Below are 23272 nucleotides of genomic sequence, written 5' to 3' on the forward strand. Positions count from 1 at the left end.
CCAGCAAGATGGGAGCCTGGCAGGGAAGAGTCAGAGGAAGGAGCCATGGGGGGTTATGTGGCTCCCCACACCCCACCTCCTCCCACGCAGGTTCAAGCCACCTCTGTCTTGCAGGTGCTAGAAAACAGGGCCACAGCTCTGCCCCACTTCTTGCATAAATGTGCAAGTATTTTGGAATTTGGCTTAAAATATACTTAAAATACACTCAGATTTTTAAAAAACATTTTTTAGTTGTAACTAGACACAATACCTTTATTTTATTTATTTTTATGTGGTACTGAGGATCGAACCCAGCACCTCCCACATGCTAGGTGAGCGCTCTACCGCTGAGCCCCAGCCCCAGCCCCCACACTCAGATTTTTGATAACAGATCTGAGCACAAAACCTGCTGGTGCCAGGTTCCAGGCTGCTGCTATTGGGAGTCTCATAGGCAACACTGGGGACAATGCCATGCTCCCTTTCAGGGAGAGGAGCCTCTTTGACAGACCATAAAGAAAAGCCTGTCTTCTGATCAGGCTGATTTCCCTTGGAAGGATCCTTCAGGTCTGTCCCTCTCAGGAGGGACAGAGCCCACTTGCTCCCGACAGTTCCCATCCTTTCTGTGCCTGGTCTGTCCTCCGAGGGCAGCTCGGATACGGGCTCCAGAGCTGACTCCCCCTTGGGCTGGGGCACTCCTGGCCCTGTTCATCACATCTAAGCACTCACTGTGAGGGTCATTAGAGGGCTGGTGACTCAGCTGTGGCGAGGCTCAAGGGCAACAGTGGCTCTGCAGCAGAGTGAGGCAGCTGGACGGGCATGTGGGGCCAAGAGAGGGGCAGGGCGGGCAGGGCCAGGGCTTTTGATGGGGGGTACAGCCAGGCAGAGCATGGTGAGGGACTAGGTGACCAGTCACTCACCATGTGGGGACGTTTTCACTCAGCAGTGCCCTGGAGCAGGGGTAGACACAGGAGTAAACACTGGTTGGGGACAGGCCTTCCCCAGTGGCGCACAGTGGCAATGTTTCTGTAACTTCTGGCCCAACGGGGTGATGGAGACAGTTTGATTTAGTTACTGCTATACCTAGTGTGTCTCTCCAGAGGTGATTTCCTGCATCTGTCCCTGGCCACCACAGACACTGCAGGGCCTCACACAAGCATGCTGTGCCTGTCAGCTGCAGAGATAAAATGTCCCTACGAAGGAAACTGTAATGTGTCAGTCAAGGTTCACTGCAGACTATTCAAGCTGGTTTCATTTAATACCTATAAAACTTTTAAAATATCTTTATGACACAGAGAAAGAAGACAGAATGAATGAGACTCTGTTTCCTGATTGACATGTAACCATAAGAAATTAAAGGCCAAATCGATAAAAAGCAGAACAATAATGAGGATCACATACACCCCAGCTTGTCACAGAATCTTGAAGCCACATTTCCATGGCATTTGACATAGAGAAGAAAATCAAAATGGGTGCATCTGAGACTCCTCTCCAGGTGCAAACTGCTCCCTTACTTATGTGGGAGGCTTGAGCCATTAGGTGACAGAACAGTAGTATCTGGTGGCTATCCTGGGAGGGGACCTTTGGAAGGAGCAAGGTCTCACAGAAGCCAGGCAGATGGGCCTTCTTCCCTGAAAGACAAGCCCTAACTGACCTTTGTCTCATTTTGGGAGCTACCTATCTGTGTCTCCATTTGTCCTTAAAATTAAAATGCCCACGGGGGCGCCTCCCAGCGACCCTTCTCTCTGATCCAAGTTCAGGGCTTCCTCCAGGCCTCAGGAACATGCCCAGAACCTGCTCCCCCTGCAGTGCCTGCCCTGCTCAGGGCATTTCTAAGATGTCCATGAGGTCACAGGGTCATCTACATTGCAAAGATAGCAAGGGTGGCCAGGGACCCTACAGACCTCTCCTTATGCTGACCAGGTGGCTCAGGTGACACTGCTGCCTTCCCTTCACATGTACTAGAGTAAGGTCACAAGTGACTGAGCCTAATGGCCTAGTCATTAGGACTAAACCCTAGTTTCTCTGTGTGGCTGGTCCCTCAGGGTTTGATCTGCCTCAGTGGAGCTTTGGGACTCCCAAAGTTGGGCTGGAGCCAAGGACATCTCAAGGTCAGCTTGGCCAGAGGAAGCGGGTGGGGACCAGAAGGCTGTGCTCCCTGGGCCACTGCAGTGCAGTGACCGGCCAGGCACTTCCTCCCGGAAGTGCTCCACCCCGCCTGGGGCTCACTCAGGTCTTTGGCTTCTTCTCTTCAGCAACACTGGCCGCAGAGTGGGACTGACAGGGAGGGAGGGAGCAACATCATGCCCTTTAAAAAATACCTGGCTTCTTTAGGGACACTTAAATTAAAACTTTCATAAAAACACAGGGAAGATAATGGAGCTGACCTTTTTCCTACAAAAGAGTAACAGAATGAAGAGCGAGAATGGAATTTTTCTGCAACTCGTGACTCATTAAAACATTCACGCACCAAAATTATTCTTTAAAGAGCACAGGCTGATTTTTTGCATCATTATTAGTAATGATTATAATAGGCACCTAATCATTAAGTGGGTCCGCCAAAGGCACAGCTTAACCTGGGGAAGGATGTATAATCAAACCCCCTTTCCCCTCTGGGGAACACAGCAAGATTTTCTGAGTCTGGACCCCACAGACCTCGGTTGGTCCCTTTGGCTTCTCAAACTTGTAGCTGAGACTCTCCTTGGCCACACCCACAATGAACTTTAGGATTCTTCTATTCTTAGCACTCAGGAAATCACGACCAACTCATTACACCTATTGCCCAACCAGAAGCCTATTAGCAACTACTCCACCACCCCTGCCCCCCAAACCACCTAAGAGTGATCTGAGCAACCTTGGCTGAAGGATGAGAAACCATTGGTTCCTGGGTTCCCATGCCCTGGTGGCCCCCCAGGCTCCCATACCCTCTCAGTGCAGAACACAGTGGCCAGGATGGAGCCAGGCTGTGGGCCCCACCCATCCTGCCTCAGCAGCTGACACAGGAAGGGGTGCTCGGGCGAGCTTATTGGCAGCACTGGCTCCCCTGAGTTCTTGCAGCCTCAGGGTACAGGCCTGGTGACAAGCCTGACTTAACTGGTCTGCAGTGTGGCCCAGGCATGGGACTTCAGAAAGCTCAAGGTGATTGTGATGTGCAGCTGAGGTGGAGAAAGGAAGCTGTGGCTCTTGGGACACAAGGAGAAGAGGGGGAGAGGACGGGCAGCAGGTGCTGAGGGAGTCAGGCCTGCCGTCCCTCGGCAGGGGCTGCTTCATTTCAACACTTGGCCAATGTACCATGGCAGACTTTCTGGCAAACAAAGGCACTAGTGCTCTTATCTCCCTCCCCACCCAACCATGCCCCCATCCTCCATCTGGCTTTGGCTTCTCAGAACCCCAGAACCTCAAACTCCCTCAAGGCCTGCTGCCTCTCCGTGATTTTGGGTCTACTGCTGGGTCTGGCCCTTTCCACCTGCCAAGAACTCCCTTCCCTCCAGCTGTGCTGAGACCATATCCCAGATTCTCCTAGATTCTTTGTCCCAAAGAAGCCTAAGTGTGACCCACACATGCTGCTCTGAAGGGTTTCCATTCTACTTTGGACTAAAATTCACCCTCCCCGACTTCTCATGCCTCTCCCTGACGGCCCTGCACTCCAGCCGTGCAGCCCCAGAGCTCCACTGGCAGGTTTCTCCCTGCCACTCAGTCCTAAACCTATCTCTCCCTACGGGGCCACCTGTCACCCTCACATCCCTCTATTTTAATTCCTGTTCTTCATTCACACCATCCGTTTTTTCATTGTTTACATATTTTTTTGTTTTCCTGTTTTTTAGGACCTATGACTAGATCCCAGGCCTGCAGCAATGCTGGGCACCAAGTTGGGGCTCAGTCAGGACTTGTGGGGAGTGACCAGCCCAGCGACTGACCCACAGGGGCAGCCAGAGATGCCAAGTCAGCCGAAGATCTCAGTATCGTTACGACCAACAGGGGAAGCCTCCTTTCTCCTGTGGATGTAAATAAGAAACACTCAAGTTCTTGAAGTTGGTGTCACTCTCGTATGTTTGTCACATGTGTGGGATGGCAGAAAATACAGCAAAGCTTAGGCTTTATGTCAGAAGTACCAGAGCTTCAGAGTTTCCCACAGTTCCCTGCCCTGGTAACAGTGGTGCAGATGTGGGCCCCGGCCAGTAAGGTTCTGGCTCAGCGGGCACAACAGACATCTTTGGAGTTTCCACCATGCCCTTCAGGTGAGGCTCTGGTGAAGCTGGTCTGCATCTACTGCAGGGTAGGAGGAAAGGAGGAAACAGGGCCACCAAGAAGGCTGCCTGATTGTCAGCCCGCTCTCAGCAGAACTAAGCCTCCTCCAAGAGACTCCAGCTTCACTCCAAAAGGGCCGCCACTCACCAGCAGTGTGGTCAGGCTGCACCCTTCAGTACCTTGTGGGCTGACCCTGAGGAAGGCAGAGTCAATTCAAGCAAAAACAAACAAGAACTTTTTTTTTTTTTTTTCAGATATCTACTTCTCAAATAATCTTTTTTTAGGGGATGGGGCACTTAACAACTGAGCCAAATCCCCAACCCTTTTTTATATTTTATTTAGAGAAGGGTCTCGCAGATTTGCTTAGGGCCTCACTAAGTTGGTGAGGCTGGCTTTGAATTCACAATCCTCTTGCCTCAGCCTCCTGAGCTGCTAGGATTACAGGCATGTGCCACCATGCCCGGCTCAAATAACCTTTTAAGCTCTGCTTTATCTATACATTTGGGTTTCAGAGCAAAATTTCTAAAAGCAAAAAGTAAAGATGCTTTGAAAGAAAACTTCACAGATATTTTGAGATGGCAAGTCCCCTCCAGGAGAGTGAGGGGCTAGAGGCTCGTTTCCCTGGGCAAATGCTCATCCTGATGCTCTTGGTTTTACAGGGAGCCCATTGTATCTGATGAACTACAGCCAATTCTCAAACCTGGGCTGTGGACATCATTATATGCCTGCCATGAAGTTCCACAGGTGGCTGAAAAGAACTGGATGCTAACACCAAATGCCAAAACAAAATTGGGGAGAGATCTCTGGAGTAGCCTGGGGACATCCACCAAGGGGACAACAGAGCAGTGACCGGAGGCCTGGCCGGGAGCAGTGCTTTAACCCTGTTCACTTAGGATCTCTGGAGGATCACACAGAATGCAAATCAATGTGTAAAGCATAAGTGCAAATGGAAAGAAGTGCAAGATCAAAAACAAGCTAGGACTGTTAAAGAAATCAAATTAAGTATATGTGAAAAGTACCATCAATTACTTTTGGAACAGGCATCAACTGGAGGTAGCTCACTCCTGTTCTGAATGCAGGCCCCCAGCGGCTCCTCCTGGGCACTAAGGATGCAAAGCCTGCCCATCCTGTCTGGGAGCTGTGGCAGCTAAGGAGGCAGCAACTCGCTGAGGCCAGGTGCCCCTTGTATAGTCACACATGTTGCTAGGTCCCTTGGGAGATGAGACCCAGAGAGATGTATAACCAACCAAGGCAGAGATGATGATCTGGTTAGCTCTCATCCTTCAACTGCAGGTTCCACGTTGATGGCTAGCAAGAATCTGGGCTTAGGGCTCGCGCTGGCAGAGGATGCATGACAGGCCAGTGGACCCCACACAAGTGGCTGCTCCAAAGGAACCCTCGTAGGCTCCTTCACTGAAAGCTGTGGCTGGGTGACATTTTCAGATCTGATAATGGGGTTTAGTTTAGTCCAAACGGGACACAAGGGCTGAAAAGCCCTTAAAGTAGAAATAAACACCACTGATAAAACCACGAGATCAATGATCTTTTAGGGACCCCGAGTTGAGGTGACTCAGGGGTGACCACCTGAGGGAGGTGCCTGTGGTGGTCAGCGGCCATCCAGGGTCTGATCTCCCACTCAAGAGTCCTGAGTCATGGGGACAAGGGGACAGTTTCACTGTGGCAGGAGAAAGAAACCCAGAGTTTAGAAAATAAAAGGATGAGGAAGACAGTTCATTAAAGGGAATGTGGGAGACGGTCCACTGCCCACGTTGGGATGTCAACAAAGATTTGTTTAAACTTAAAGTAGACATTTCTTCAATATGAAGGGGGGATAAACTTTAAGCCAAGAAAACACTGTCTGTTGCCACCAGGAAAGAGAATGCAGGTGACAGGAGAGGCCGCACAGGGAGCTCGCTCTGCCAGAGGCTCTGCACCCCTCTTTGGGCCCACAAAGGGGAGGGGGCCACGCAGGCACTGAAGGGCCCTGGCCACGGCCAGAGGGCTGGTTCCTTCCCCCACAAGTGCCATGTCAGCACCCAAATGGAAAGAGACCCTTACAACTGCATCCAGGACCCAGGGCAAGGGGAAAGGGTCAGTGTCCCCAGCATCTTTTCCCTTCCTTGCCCAGGGCAGTTCCCCAGCGGATACTGTTTAACCTTTTTATTATTTATTTATTTATTTTTAGGTGGTGCTAGGGGTTGAACTCGACCACTGAGCCACCCCCCAGCCCTATTTTGTATCTTATTTAGAGACAGGGTTTCACTGAGTTGCTTAGCGCCTCAACGTTGCAGAGGCTGGCTTTGAATTCACAATCCTCCTGCCTCAGCCTCCCCAGCTGCTGGGATTACAGGCATGGGCCACAGTGCCTAGCTTTTTTGGCCTTTAATGAACACATATTTATTCTCTATTAATGTCATCTAATATTTCAAAATCAGTATAATGACTAAAATAAAATGGATAACAATAGTATATATATTTACAGTGTACAATTCTCAAAACTCCATATTTCCTCACTGCACAAGAGATTACCAGATACCCCTTACCCCTGGGGTGGGCCTGGTCCCTGGCCAGGTGAGAATGGCTGCCCTGGGGTGCTGACGCTGTCTCTAGAACTGCTGGCACTGGGCACGCTTCTAACAGTCAGGCGAGCTGGCCAGGATGACTTCACTGTGCTTGATTTTATTATTTTTTTCTCCATGAAAAACACAGTAAGTGCTGGGCAGGAATTTTAGCCATATTCACTTGACATCCTTCCCCCAACACAGTTAATTCTCACATATTTCCATCTATAAGCCTCAATAAGCAGAATTAATGGCTGCTTCTGTCCTATGACTTTCATTTCATTATGATTTTCCATTACCTGTGTCCTCTCCTGGGAGAGTGGCAGCCCCTGTAAGGAATACTGATGGCTAAATGCAGGGTAACGGTAATGTCACTGAACACTCCTCGCTGCTTAGTTACAGGGTCTTGAGCACATGAAGCTGCCAGTCTATGTTTTCTGAAATCTAGGACTGAAGTGACACACAGTTGGTGACAATGAGCTGTGGAAACCCATCTGGGGTAACCCACAGCACTGAACCACTCAGGGACTATCCTCCCATTCTCTCTCCGCCAGGTCAGACCTTCTAGGATGGTATAGTTAATAATAAGCTACATGATTTCTAAAGCACATGCTTATTTTTTTCTGATTAAAAATATTATTGCTGTAGTTTGGATATGAAATGTGTGGGGTTTTTGTTTTGGCAGGGGAGGGGTACTAGGGATTGAACCTAGAGGCGCTTAACAGCTGAGCCACATCTCCAGTCCTTTTTTATATTTTTAAATTTTGAGATGGTCTCCCTGAGTTGTTTAGACAAGGCTTCACTAAGTTGCTGAGGCTGGCCTTAAACTTGTGATCCTCCTGCCTCAGCCTCTGGAGCCTCTGAAATTACAGACGTGCACCACTGTGCCTGGCTGAAATGTTTTTCTTCTTAAATTATTAACAATGTTATTGCCACTCTACTGTCATGTGTAACTAAAAAGAACAAATAAAAAAATAAATTTAAAAAGTGTTATTCTCATAGTTTGGATCTGAAATGTCCTCCAAAGACTTGTGTGTTAAAGGCTTGGACCCGAGCCTGGCACCACTGGGATGGTGAAACTTTTAAAAGGTAGAGCTTCGTGGGAGCTTTTAGGGCATTGGGGTGTGTACTCAAAGGGGATCGTGGGTGCCTGTTCTCTCTCTTTTCCTTTTGCTCCCTGGTTCCTGATGAGAACAGTTTTGCTCAGCCATACACTGTTGCTGTGACGTGCTGCCTTGCCACAGGCCCAAAAGCAACAGGATCAACCAATCATGGATTGAAACCTCCAAAACTGTTTGCCAAAATAAACCTTTTTTTTCTTTATATGTTGATTATCTCAGGCATTTGTTATAGTAACAGAAAGCAGACTCACGCAATCATTTATACAGGCATGAAATTCATCCTTCAAGGTGTTTATAATTGATCCTGGAAGATGCCTTTCTATCCCAGGCTCCTGTGGCTGGTTGTGGACAAGGGAAGAACAAGTTGTCCTATTCTTTCTGATTTGGAGCCTTAAGAGACCACCTGAGAATTTGATCTTATCTGTGGGAAAGCTGTGATTTCAAGATTCACTTGCTTCTTTGAGGCAACAGAACAGGAGACCTGATGGGGATAATTTCCATTTAAGGGAGCCCTGCTTCTGGTTGATGATCAGTCTTTTTCCTAAAGCATCTGAGACAAATTACTTTAGAAAGAAAGAGAAAAGAAAAAGGAAGGAAGGAAGGAGGGAGAGAAGGAAGACAGGAAGGAACATCTTGGAGACCTTGAATAGGGAGTCTGATGCCTGGTCTGAGAAACAAAACTGCCCCCTAGGGCAGTGGGAAAGGGGACCCTACTGTGGGCTGGATCTCTGCAGGTGGTCTTGCCCACATGGAAAGTTCTTTCTCCTCAGTGGGGATTCAGGGTGTTGCATGGTGTCTGAATACATTCAAATCAGCTGACCGCTAGAGGTGCAGAGAACACACAGGGGCTGGCCTTGCCTGGACTGCCAGCTGCCATGGCCTGCTCCTCAGTCCCACCAACCCCATGTGGCCTTGGACCTTACAGGTGGCCTGGTATAGCCTCGCCTGGGAAGGATTAAGGGACTGGGCAGAGGGAGAGCTTGAGGAAGCAGGAGGAGGCGGGTGAGATTCTGGTGTTTTTGCAGCAGGGACCCAACATGGAGCAGCCTGTAGTTTGGGCCAAGCGAGGAACACTATGAGATCCCCTTCCTGCCTCTCCCAGGTATTCCAAAGAAAGTTCTGTGGGAACTGAAGTCAGCAGCTTCTGGGGCCATGTGGATCTCACTGAACATCGCAGGCACCATGCTGTCAGGGGAAGTCACTGCCTGCCTTCAGCAGAGAAATGGAATGGCTTGCTTCTAAGTGGACAGCGCTGTTGTTCTCTGAGAAGCAGGGGCTCTGCCCAGGTGGGGGTAGGGGTGACAGGACAGAGCACAGCAGAGGCTGCACCTGTGCTGGCACGAGTCCCCAAGTGACCAGGCCCCAAGGTCGGCCCAGTGCGGGGCTTGCAGACAGGCTCCTTGTGGAGGTCTGAGAGAGTGTGTGATCTGCCTACACTCAGGGGACATGGCTCTGTTTCCAAATTCCCTTTTTTGGGAGAAAACTGAAGGTTCACCTTGTTTAGAGGAACAGCATGTAATGGCACAAGCATGTGCCTTAGTGCAGATCGCCCTTTCCACTCTAAGTCTTGGAGAACAAAGAAAAGCAAGAAACAGGTGTGATGGGAACATGGGGACTGGGTAACTGGCACCCCACGAAGCCTTGTCAAACTGTGTCAGGCTCTTCTAGCACACGGGCGTGCGCGTATGTGTGTGGCTGCACACGCACACGTGCTCCAAGGGGGCACAGCTGTGGGGTGTGTGTCAGTATCAGGTGGCCCATTTCAGATGAACTGAAATTAATTAGGGACTCAATTGCGTAAACTGCTAAGAATGTGACACATATGTCCCTATTGGTCTTGGATGTCAGGGTATGACTCTGAGAGACAGCATGTGAAAATGCATGGGTTATCCCTGTTTCTGACCATATTTCAAAGGCTCTTTTGAATTCTTACTAAAATAATAGCAATATTACAGCAGCTCATTTCTCATCCTGTCTGTAATATCACAGATCGCCCTTTACTCACCTAATGGAAACAGGAAAGTTCTGTGTTTTCTTAAACCCCAAAGGTACAGGTGAACTTTGAAGACATTCTGATTCTTTGGGTGAAACTGGGATTACCAAATTTAGTTCAGAAATTCAAAATAATGAAAGGTAGGACTAACCTGCTGTTTTTGTCTCCACAGCATATGTAGAAGAGAGTGAAAAACAGGAAGAGACGTGGTAAAGTGCATTTCCCAAGGCTCCTCAAGTCCCCACAGAAAGAAACCAGTGCTAAATACGCCCCCTTCATTTCAACTCCCTCTGTTTTGATCTGTTGCTTCCAAGTATAAAAATGTAGCTGCACTGTCTCCTCTGAGATTGACTGCCATGACTTTCTTCTCTGTTCCTGCCACACAGACACTTTACAGACACTGGAAAGTTCTAGAAAGGCAGTACCTAGCCCACGTGACCAGTGTTGTCTTTATTCTGACCTTTGGGAAAGGGATCCTGGTCACAGGTCAGGTTAGGCTGTTAGTCAATTCAATGCTTAAGTCAGATGGCTGCAGACCAGGAGTCTCTGACCAGAAGCCACCACATCCACAGCATCAGAACCTGAACCTCCTTGCTTAGCTTTTCAGAAACAAGAAGAGCTGATCCATGCGATAGGTGCTGAATTAAACATGCCTTCAGATATTCGGTCCTTCTTCTAACACTACTACTGTTTTCCTGTGTGGTGCCAAGAACAGCGACAGCATAAGAGATAAGCTGTTGGCTAACTGGGAATTCCCTGGTGAAAGCTATAAAATATGGATGATTTCTCCCTGTTACCCTTGACGACCTGCGAGAGTCATTTTGTTAAGAAGACACAGATAGATGTTTTAGGAGCACATGGCCAGGCATTTGTGGAGTGATTCTGTCAACTAGCAAAGCCCAGGGCTGATTCACAGTTAACTTACGTGGCTCTGGGAGCAGGGGCGGGTGGGTGGGGGGACAATATTTCCAAAAGCCATTTTGTACAATCCAAACAAACAATGTTGAACCTGAGAAACTCTCAGGCGATGGTACCAGATTGTGGGTGTCTCTTTTATTGCCCTGTGAACCAAGCACTCACAGAAACACATGGAGAGGCCACGGTTGTGCGCTCTGACTGGATATAGGGATAAAGGGCAAGAAACCCATTGCAGGGCGGAGCAAAACCCCATCCTGGCTGCTAAAATAAGCCTGAGGACAAAACCCCACTATTCTTACTTTCAAAAAGGAACTGATGTCAGTAGGAAGACTCCTGCAGGGCCTCAGTGAGGCGGTCACCCCCACGCGTGCACAGCCCAGCCCAGCATAGCAGAAATGTCCTGGGCGGGGAGGAAGTGAGGGCTGACCACAGAGGAAAACACTGAACTAGAGGGAAATGGAACAGAACAAAACAGCAGGGTGAGTCAGAGCCCAGAGGCCTCTACACCACGAGGGGACAACTGTTTCCAAACAAAGCCCTCATCAGGTACCGCATTAATGACACACAGGAGAAGGGAACTGCCAACAGTCCTGGGCTAACCTGTGAGCCATGGGGAACTGCAGCCCCTGGTGGAGTGCAGGAGCCAGCTGGGCTTCCGGCCACCTGGACTGGACCTTGAAAGCCCCTCTGGGGCCTCCTCCCCCAGGCCTCTAGGATCCCTGCCCATTCCTTCCCCGCTAGCCTTCTGCCTGGGAAACTCAGGGCAGGGCGCTGTGCGCGCTGGGCAGGAAGCTCTGGGGAAATCACAGATGCCACTCTTGGCACTCGCTCCCAACCTGCTGCCCAGCCCACTGCTCCAGCAGCAGGCCTCTCGTTTCAGATCTTCCTGTTCCGGAGTTCTGTGGCTTTGCAGAAACCCGCAAACCCCTACTGCTCTGTGAAGACACAGTACGTGCGTCACGTCCTCCATGCGGCCTCCCTGGCCTGCCACAGGGTGACTGGCAAGCTCCAATTCATGCTCCCACCATGGTAGACTCTGCTGTGGGAGCTGACAGGGCCCCTCTGCCTATTGGTGCCCCCATCTGGAGTGGTGGCCAAAAGAATCGGGGTGAGAGCACCAAAGCAGCCTGTGCTGAAACCATCGCCCTCTTCCCTCTGCACAAACACATCCCTGGGGAGGGTTCTTCTTTCTTCCCTGGGTTTCAAGACTACACTCGCCCCTAAGCTGTTCAAATCCCACTCCCTTGGAGAGGCCAATTCTGTAGATGGAGGAGATCCAGGGGCAGTGGTTACAGCACGAACACTGTCTCATGGGACAATCTTTTTTACGCAAAACAGCAAAACTCCAACTGGCTATTTTGGATGATCTATATAGACAGCTTTAAAAGTAAAATGAGGGCAGTGGTGGCTTGTAATCCTAGCAGTTCGGGAGGCTGAGGCAGGAGGATTGTGAGTTCAAAGCCAGCCTCAGCAAAAGCAAGGCGCTAAGCAACTAAGTGAAGGGCTGGGGATGTGGTTCAGTGGTTAGGTGCCCCTGAGTTCAATCCCTGGTACACCCCCTTCCCCCCCAAAAAAAGTAAAATGAGGTCTACTGTCACATAGTGAGTTTCAGACCTTACTGAGCAGTGATCAGAATGTATCTGAAGACCTTTTATAAAGTAAGTCTCCCAGGTCTTACTTGTACTTCTCATTTAGTAGGTCTGGAGAGGAGAAATAATATTTTTTCCAAAGTTTAATTCTGATATTATTCCAAACTTACAGAAAAATTGCAAACAGTATAAAAGAGTCAGTTTTATCAGCTGCTTACACTTCATTGCATTGCTTGGTCAGTCTCGCTACATCATGTTTCTGGAATCCTCAGAGAGTAAGTACTTCATGCCCTTGTCCCTCTAAATATGTTCATGTATATTCTCCAAAAACAAGGTCTTCCTTTTCTACAAGATGATATTTCTATTATATAAGAAAATGTTCCCTAAATGATTTTGAAGGGAGACGTGATGATCAGTTTCTTATTTTGTCAAACTTCCCAAACAGTATCACACTGATAGAATACAGAAAGTATCAAAACCAGATGGGAGTCCCTAAATTTGTTCTGCAGAAAATAAAGCAGCAACTGATATTCTGAGGAAACACATACGATAAATGCATGGATTCCCTTTTGTTCATAAAACAAAAATTGTTTCAATGAACCGGAATAGAAAACTACCATAAAAAGAAGCCTTCAACCTAGCTGAATTTGGGGATCTGTGGTAGGCAGTCTCTAAACCACCACAATGATCTCCACCTCCTGAGGTTCACTCCTCTGGAATATCCCTTCTACTTTGGGGTGTGGGCTGGACCTAGTTGCTCACTTCTAACCAGGAGAATACAGCAAAGTGTGGGACTATCACTTCAGAGAGGATGTCACAGACACTGGAGTTTCCATTTGGGGTGCATCCTTGCTCACTGGCCTGCTCTTCTCCCTTTCCCAGATAAATGTGTTGACAGAAATTTCTATCCTGGTTGTTTTCTCAGCTAGTAGTTCCCCAAACCACTCCAAACTGGCTGCTGGTCCATCAATCCACGGAAATAGCTCCCTCTAAGGTTATCCTTCACCGCCATATTGTTAAATCCACTGGACATTTCCTGGTCTTCATCTTATGACTTCACAGCAGTGTCTGACATTGTGACACCAGCTCCTTCTTGAGGTTCTGCCTTTGGGTGTGTGACAGGACGTTTCCCTGGTCCCACTCCTCTGAGCTTTGCAGGCTCGTCCTCTCCTGGAAGGCCCTTACAAGTTGCCATTTCTCGGGAATCCATTCCAGGCCCTCTCTTCTTTTCCCTCTAGACCACTACTCTCCAACAGATCTCTGGGATGATGGGAATGTTCGATAGAGCATCGATAATTTGCTTATTGCCACTGAGGAACTGAATTTTTAATCTGATCTAATTTGAACTAATTTAAATTTAAATAGCCACAGATGGCTAGGGCTGAGATGCCCTCCCTGATAGGTCGTGGCACCCATGACCTCAGACACCACCTCTATGCAGACTACCCACACATCTTTTGTCCAGCTCAGATTTTCTCTGAAGCAATGCCTACCTGGCGTCTTCCCTTGAATGTTACTAAATCAACCAAACTAAACTCAAGATCATTTTCCAAAGTCAGTCTAGCTTCCCATCCAGCTAACTGCCCAGACAATCTACCTCAAGCATGCAGCTCTGAAGCCTTAGGAAATCAAGTTTGGTTGACTTCCTCTCCTACTCATTCCTCAGATTTGTCTACTTCTCTATGTTCTGGCTACCTTCACATGAATCCATCATAGAAACTGCTAGAATCTCCTTACTGGTGCACAGGTACCTTTTTTTTTTTTTTTTTTGGTACTGAGAATTGAACTCAGGGGCACTTGACCACTGAATCACATCCCCAGCCCTATTATATATTTTATTTATTAAGAGTTGCTTAGTACCTTGCTTTTGCTGAGGCTGGCTTTGAACTCTCGATCCTCTTGCCTCAGCCTCCCCCACTGACAGATACCTTCTTTGGCCACACCCCCAATGTGTCCTCAGAATGCAACCTAAATCTACACCTGAAGGTGTCCACTCAGGCTGAGGATCCTTCAGTGGCTTCTTGGACTTTTGGGATAAAGACAGCATTCCCATGCGGGAGACCCAGTCCTGCCAACTGCAGGCCGATGCTCTGTGCCTCTCCAGTCACATGGTCTTCTTCCTGTCCCCTGCAGTCAGGAAGACTGACTGGAGGGATTTTATCATTTCTTTTTGGCCGGTCTTTTGTACCTTTGGTAAGCAAACCAACACTCTGCTGTTACCCACCCCATAGATGGAGCTTCCCAAAGAGCTGCCATGGAACAAAAGCCCAGCTCACTGACTTCTTCCCTTTTGTGTTTATCAACCCACGTCCCTTCCACAAGAGAGCAGAGTTGGAAGCACTGTGGTAACCTGTCCTCTGCTAACCCTTCCAGCAGCTGAGCGGTACAGTCTGCTTGAAGGTTTCCAGTCAGAGGGGGGCACTTCCCATAAACAGGGCTCCTCCCCGAGTTCTAGTCCAGTTGGGTGACTACAAAGATCTTCATTATGCTTTGCCAAATCTCCCCCAGTGTTCTTTCTGGTCAGAGGTCCTAGGCCCACCTCCTGAAGTCCTAAGAACAGTGATAAAGCTGAGAGCAGCTAACCTGTGCCCTGTGCTTGTCCCTCTGCCAGGACTTAGTCTCACGACAACTCTGTCAGGTGGGTTCTATTATTGTTTCCATTTGCAAGGCAAGAACCTATTATAACTCAGAGAAGAAAAACAGTTTGTCCTCAGTATCAGGGTGTTCTGATCACTCCTGAATTCCTCAATGTCTTGACTGAAATGCAGAGCCTACACTTCAACTTGATACCGGGTCCTTGCCATGCCAAGTGTGGTCAAAGGACAGGCAGCATCAGTTTAGTCTAAGAACCCGTCACAAGGCAGGATATGGGGCTCACCCAGACCTGCAGAATCAGAATCTGCTCTTTAATACGATTCCCAGGGGGTTCGAGGACACGGTTCTTCATGTGCCCAGTCTAACACAGAACAGAGTTGAGATACTCATTTATAGATGCATTCAACCAAAGAGGGGTCAGGAAATACCTCCTTTTCACACCAAACACTAGGTATGCACCAGGGATCCTCCAACCACTCAGAGTCCAGCAGGGAGAGCTGTGTGGGCTGCAAGGCCTGGAGTTCAGTGGGGAGAGGAGGAGGCGGGGTCAGCTCAGGCAAGGCAGGGAAAGAGAGCACTTGGGTTGAGTGTTAACAGAGGGCAGGAGTCTGAGGAGCAGTCGCGGACAGGAGCTTTCTGAGCAGTGAAAGAGGAATGAAGGTAGTGGTGAAGTTGAGAGAAGGAGATGGTGCAGGAGAGGCGGCCAGGGCTGGCCTGGGAGGCCTCAGTCTTGCTCCTCCATTCTGGACAGTTCTGCTGCCAGTCTCTGGTTACATAAGTTCCCTGGCAATCTTGCTTCTGGCTCATTTGAACTTGCAGCCCAGAACCAGGCCTGCTTTTTTCACAAGTACCTGGTCTGGGCCTGGGGTGGTCCTGGGCATGCTAGCTAAGCACTCTGCCACTGAGCTGCACCCAGCCCAGATTTTTTTTTTTTTTAAATACAGTGCAAGACCTTCAGTTTTTCCTGATTAAACTGTAACATGGCCTTTTTTTGACTTTCACTTGGAAACCTATCAAGATGTTTTCTCATTCCTTCATCCTGCGAACTCTACTATCTTTCTGTCTTCAAGTTCATGCTTCTCACATTGGTTATGTGTTTTCTGGACATTGAGAGCAACCTGCAAGTTTTCATCTGTAAGAACAAGGATCATTCTCTTCTACTGCTAACTCAATGCCTTCCCTCCCAGCCCCACCCCGCCTCTACTTCCTCCTGGCTCTAAGAGCTTACTTTTCACTCTAGAAGTGAAAAGTACCAGGTGCCTACCTTTTCAGTCTCCCCAGCATGAACTAGCAACTAAATCCTGACTGGTGACACTTGATAAGGTTCACCTTCCAAATACAGCGACTCCAAAGAGAGACTATCTGTTTTCCTCCTTGCCTTTGGGTGTGAGAATGTGATGCCTGGAGCTGTGGCAGCCACCTTGAGACCATGATGAAAGCCAACATGCCAAGGATGGCTGGAGGTGAAAACGGAAAAAGCCTCCCTAGGTCCTTTATGGCACCACTGGGCGATTTTCCCAGTTGTGGGAAAGGCCCATTTATGGACTTGTTACACTTCAAGGTCACTCAATAACTTTTGTTCTTTATATGGAAACAACCCAGAGCTATTCTAGGCTACGAAAGTTCTTAAATCTCATCATTCTTATCCTCTCCTGTAAATTCCTAGGCACCTTCTCAATGGAATATGTCAAAGCTGCTGTTTATAACTCTACCTAGTCAGAAGGCTTTGGGCATTAAGCACTTTTTTTCTTGCTTAAATTAAAATTTGAAGCTCTCTTGATTACACTGGCCAGTTTTCTAACAGTCCATTCTTCTGGTATATTTTGGGATACTTTCTATTGGTTGTTATATTCTAATATTTTAAGCCTTGTTTAGAAACTCAAATCACATTCTCTGACATTCCATGAAGCTATTTGTTTCCTCTCCTCTTTGGTTACAGGGTCTTGATCTCCAACAAGAGACACCTCCGCCAACTTCAGTGATCCTCCCCAGGGAGCTAGCTGCCCTGTGGCCTCAGGCATCCCTTCCCTCTCTCCAGGATCCCCCTCTTCATGTTCTCTCAGTAGGGGGCACTGGTCTCCTGAATGCCTACCTCCCTCTACCTCCATCCCTCTGCCCTTTCCCCTGTAAGGCAATCACAGGAGCCAAACTACCAGAGAAAGAAGCTTCCTAGGGCTGCAGAGAGGCTATGGGACTCACAGGGGACTTCTTTTTTTTTTATTCCAAATCACATTTCATTTGCACAAGCATTGGGGCAAGTCAGGGCACCTGGCAAGCCTGCTAAGTGCTGGCATCTGCCCTGCATTTTGGAAATAGATGCCAAGGTGACAACATCTCCTACTGGGCAGTGCAGCCTTAGACTTGCCTCCTTTGAGCCCCACTCAGGCACTGCAGCCCCGGTGGTCAGCAGCAGGCTTGCTCCAGGCCGCCTGTGATCTTTCCTCCTAAGGCCTGGCACGCAGCCTCGCCTGGAAACGTCCAGCTCTGACCTCTGGGAACACTTTCTTGTCATAAATACACCACCAGTAGCTCTGCATTTTTCTTTCTCCCTTGTGTCAAATTCTTCCACCCTCACCTCTTGACTCTAAGCCTCTTCAGGATATTTGTGTTCCTGGCTTCTTTCTAGAATTTTTTTTCCCCATCTTGTAGGAATGTTTAATCCCCTCTAAAAAGTTAGAGCCTCGGCCTCCCCCTCTAGGAAATAATTAACAAACAAATGAAAAGTGCCCTTATACTTGCATTAGTTTTCACATTTTATAGAATTCATTCCCCTGCTGGTGAAGAAAACCAGGGCACAGCCATTAACCCCAGGCTACCTTGTGCTGGTGTGTGTGTGTGTGATGTGTGTGTCTTTGCATCTTCGCCTCTAATCCTCACAACACTTCCCAGTTTACAAATGTAGTAACCAAGGTGCGTCTAGGAAGGTCACATGCCCAGGCCACAAAAGCTACTGAGCTGAGGCCTCAGGGCATTAAACCAGGGAGGGCTCTTGGCTCCAAACCACTGTTCCTCCTAATCCCTCAATGTCCCTGTTTTCTGGCCTCTCAGGGAAGCTTCTCTGCCATGTTTCCTAAAAACATCTTTTGATTTCAGGAAACTGTGGTTTTGCTGGACTTGCTTGGGCTGGCCTTGTGCTCCTGTCCAGTGGAGAGAGGGCAGGAGGTGGGGCTGGGGGAGGCTGCAGCCTCGCCCCAGCCCAGAGAGGCCATGGCAGGCCCCAGGACAGTCTGCTGTAGATTCTCTAGCTTTTCTTTTGGCTTTCTTATCATATACATAACAGGAGTTTGAAGAGCAGAAGTTTTAAATTTTGATGAAGTCCCATTTATAGACTTAATTCTTTTATGGCTCATACTTTAGGAATCCTATCTAAGAAATCTTTGCCTAAAGCAAAGTCTCAAAGATTTTATCTTATTTTTTCCTAGGTTTTATGTTTAGGTCTATGATCCAGTTTTGCATGAACTATGTGTCTGTGTTTCTTTTTTTTCCTATGAATATCCAGTTATTGATATTGATACATTGATAAGAACCACTTGTTGAAAAAGACTATCCTTTGTCTACTGCAACATCTTTGTGCCTTTGTCAAAAATTAATAGTAGATGTGTGTGGGGTTATTTCTGGACAATTCAATTCCCCTAGTCTATACCACTCCCCAAGTGCTTTGGTGAGTATAGCTTTAAAATCAGACAGCATTAATACTCCAATTTTGTTCTCTTTTTCAAAGTTTTGGCTATTTTAGGTCCTTTCCATTTCCACATCAATTTTAGATTCATCAACCTCTACAAAAAAGCTTGCTGGGACTTTGATTGGGATCTGCTAAGTCTATTGAACAGGGGTTGCCAAAACTTTCATTAAAAAGCCAGACAGTCAACATCTCTAATAATTAGAGAAATGTAAATCAAAACTACTGCCAGTTAGAATGGCAGCTGTCAAGAATAAGTTTTGGTGAGACAACAATAAGTTTTGGTGAGAACGTGAGGAAAAGGCCCACTCACATTGCTGATGGGACTGCAGATTGGCACTCTGTAAAGCAGTATGGAGATTCCTTAGGAAACTTGGAATGAAACCCCCATTTCACCCAGCTGTCCTACTCCTCGGTCTATACCCAAAAAACTTAGAATCAGCATACTATAGTAATGCGGCCACATCAATGTTTATAGTAGCAATAGCTGAATTGTGGAAGCAACCTAGATGCCCTTCAATAGATGAATGGATAAAGAAATTATGGTATACATACACAATGGAATATTACTCAGCATTAAAAGAGAATAAAATTATGGAATTTGCCAGTAAATGGATGGAGTTGGAGAATATCATGCTAATCAAAGTAAGCCAATCCCTCAAAAACAAAGGCCAAATGTTCTCTCTGGTAAGTGGATACTGATCCTTAGTGGTAGGGGAGGGGCATGGGAAAAAATGGAGAAACTTTGATTGGGCAAGGGGGAGGCATGGGAGGGGCACAGGTATGGGAGCAGAAAAGATGGTGGAATGAGATGGACATCATTACCCTAGGTACACCTATGACTGCACATATGGTGTGATGCTACATGGTGTACAACCAGAGAAATGAAAAGTTGTGCTGCAATTGTGTACTATGAATCAAAATGCATTCTGCTGTCATATATACCTAATTAAAATTAATTAATTAAAAAAAACTGGAAAGTAAACATTGTGGGCTTGTGAGCCCTGGAGTCTCTGTCATATTGACTGGACTTTACTAGTATGGTACAAAGGCAGCCAGACAACTTATAAAGGAGTGGGCATGACCATATTCCAAAATCTAGCATTTTCGTTGTAAATTCCTTCAGGTTGTCTGTACAGAGGATCAGATTGTGAATAAAGAGTTTTACTCCTTCCTTTCTAATTTAGGTGCCTTTTAATTTAACTCTTTTCTGCCTACTGCCCTGGCCAGATCCTTCAGTACAGTGCTGATGGCAGTGGTAGGAATGGATGCGCTTGTTAATGTTCTGGACAAAAGGGGACAGTGTCAGATTCTTGTCACAAGCATGATGTCATCTTTCAAGGATGCCTCCACCAGGTCGAGGAAGTTCCCATCTGCCAGCTGTCCCATGGTTCACAACTGCTTTTTTTTTTTTTTTCATTTTTAAAATTCTATTTCTATGTGTTTCATTTTGGGCAATTTTAATTTCTGTGATTTAAATTTACTGATTTTCTTATACGATGTCCACTCTTCTGGGCATCCTGGCTGTTGTATTTTTTCATCTTCAGCTTTGTGGTTTTCATCTTTAGATATCAGATGTGCTAAGTGTCTCCATATCTCTATGCAGCTGTTAAAACATTTGGAATATAGTTTTTATAACAGCATCGATGTCCTTGCCTGCTAATTATGACATGTATTTCATCTTTGGGTCAGTTCTGATGGATTCACCTCATTAGGGTATGTGTGTGTGTGTGTGTATAAATATTTCTATTTGTGTATATACTTATATTTGTTGTGAAATGTTTGATTTTTGATATTCTGGGGTCTTAATTTCGTGATTTGCTAGGTGGGTCTTGAGTAGGGCTCAGTCCAGAGCTTACTCCCTACTAACGGGGACACCCTCCTGAGGGTGGATTCTGTTTTTCCAGTCAGGCTGGTGGGAATGGTACTTTTCCCAGCCATGCATGTGAGACGCTATTCCCTTGGTCCATTTTGGTGGTTCTTTGCCCTGAGCTCAGATACCTGGAGCCCTCGGCCATCTCTGGGGCTCTTTTTCTGCATTGCTCTCCTGTGAACTCTGGATGCCCTGGCCCACTCAGATTTCCCCTCTCAAGGTGCTAAGATGGGGTGACAGTCACTCCACAACACAAATGGTCTCAAGTGTCAATGTCCCTTGTTGTCTTACGTCTTTAGAGAAACACAATTGCACATATTTTGTCTGTTTTGGGGGTGGTTTCTGGCAGGAAGGGACCTGGTCCCCACTCCTCCATCTTGGCAGGAAGCAGGTGTTTCTCCACTGACTTTTTTTTTTTTTAATTTTTAGTTGTATATGGTCACAATATCTTTATTTGTTTATTTTGATGTGGTGCTGCGGATCGAACCCAGTGCCTCACACATGCTAGGCGAGTGCTCTATCACTGAGCCACAACCCCAGCACCTCTTCACAGACTTTTGATCTTCAAAACTATGTGATACCTTATTTGGGTTTATAGACTGAGAAACTGGGGGTTCCTGAGTGCAAATTACCTTGATCAAGGTCTACTTCTGGAAATAGAAAAAAAAGGGGACAGGATCTTCCAATTCCACATCATCTCCCCTGTAATATGGGGTCAAAGTGCTGTTTGGAACAAATAAAAACAAACTTGGCTCTGGCAGTTTAATAACAAAGACTCTTAAGATCTCATTAGTGGTCTTCACTTTTAAAAACTGCTTCCATGGCTATTTGGTGGGGTTTTCATATAATATATAAAAAATACTGTAGATTACTGTAAAGTTTTGATAATTTAGTGGAAAACAAAAAAAGATGGTCACTGAAACTTCTTTAAGTTACTAAAGTAAAACATCACTCTGTCAAAAGTGAAGTAATAAAGACACATAGAGAAGGTGAATATCCCTTTAACGCTCTATCCTTGGTCTTCTCCTCATAGATAATTCTGGCAGAGTTTGGTATTTCCCTGAACATATTATTTTACTTGTGGGCCAGTGGCTGATCTGCTTTAGGGGGGCTTGCCTGTTTATCACAATACTAATCCAGTCTTCAACACTGCTGCATGGGGGCCCTGGAATTAGACCACGTGGCCCAAATCCTAGTTCTACTTCCTTGACATTATGTGTCTTTACAAATTTCCCTAGCTCTGTTCTCAGTTTCCCTGTCTGTAAAATGGAGAGAAGTGTTACCTATCTCATAATAGTGAGTGCTTTTGTTGCAAATAACTCAATAAATGTCAGCTCTTACTACACTCAATAAATGTCAGCTCTTCTACTATTATCCAGCATCTATTCTACTAGGAATCATTTCCAATGACTATGACTGAAAGGATAAAAAAAAAAAAATTGAAATGTAAAGGATAAGGTTTGTCCTGAAAAGTTTTTAAGTTGCATTCGGAACCTAAATTCATGTGGCAGTAAAACAATTCCCGGAACTGCCCATTAGATGTGTGTTGAAATCTCCCCTGACCACCTAGTTGCTCAACGAGAACAACCCCCTTTCCTCAGAAACCGTGCAGTCCTGCACGTATACACCTCAGGGCTTAAACCAATCAGTTTAAATATATACCCATCTTAGTACTGACCAATCACCCCCACCCGACCTGTTCCCACCAGTGAATGTGCTAATCATGTTTTAGAGTTGTTATTCGATTTTCCTGCGGTATGTGATGATTTGCTAAAGGATGCTATGATGTATGTAAAGTCCCTGCCCCCTCCAAAGAATGTATATAAGCTCTGCTCAAGTTGTTCCCGGGGCTCTTTGTTCTTTGCTCCTCTGAAGTGAGCTCTGAGCCCCAGCATGCTGGACCCCCAATAAACCCTTTGCTGTTGCATGAGACAGTCTCTTGGTGGTCTTTTCCTCTGACGTTCGCCTGACCTTTACATCTGGAGGCCCCAGCGAGATATCTGGCAGCGGCAGACGAAAGACCCCAACGGACTCCTCTCGGGGTAAGTAAGGCACCTCTTTCTGGTTTCGGGTTTCAGGTTAGGGCTTGGCAAAGTGGCTGCTGGTGGAGAGCGTGAGCTCTCTCTGATGGTGGCTGACAGATGTGTCACAGAGCCACAGGCCACATCCCTGAGGGACGCTCCAGAGGATTCGGGAAATCGAGGAGCAGTAGTTTCCTCGACTCGGTTATATTTTGCTTCGGATTTGGTTTGCCAGCCCATCAGGTTTTGCCGGCTACTCAGTTCTGGTCTTTGTCTCGGACTCATGTTGAACGTTTACTGTCCGTCTTTATCGTCTAGCCCATCAGGTCTTGCCGGCTACTCAGTTCTGGTCTCTGTCTCAAACTTGTGTTGAACGCTTACTGTCTGTCTTTATCGTCTGTGTCGCTTCTGTGTCATTACTGTCACTGTTTGTGTATCACCCATTATGGGACAAAGCACTTCCACGCCTCTGTCCCAGACCCTTGATCATTGGACTGAAGTCCGCTCAAGGGCCCAGAATCTTTCTTTTTCAGTAAAATGCCGGACCTGGCAGACTCTCTGTACTTCAGAATGGCCCACCCTCGGAGTCGGATGGCCCCCAAAAGGATCCTTCCACTTCCCTCTAATCCGAAAAATCAGAGATATTGTCTTTCAGCCGGGGCCACGTGGCCACCCAGATCAACAGCCATATATCTTAA

The 23272-nt window shown here is 47.1% G+C and overlaps 1 protein-coding gene across 1 annotated transcript in view; it reads right to left on the reverse strand.

Moving 5' to 3' along the window:
• The window catches only part of Ano10 (anoctamin 10), a 185226-nt gene that overhangs the window by 1149 nt on the left and 160805 nt on the right, over positions 1-23272 (reverse strand). The window lies entirely within an intron of this gene.

This window comes from Callospermophilus lateralis, chromosome 1 (assembly GCF_048772815.1).
Source record: "Callospermophilus lateralis isolate mCalLat2 chromosome 1, mCalLat2.hap1, whole genome shotgun sequence".
Taxonomy (NCBI): Eukaryota; Metazoa; Chordata; class Mammalia; order Rodentia; family Sciuridae; genus Callospermophilus; species Callospermophilus lateralis.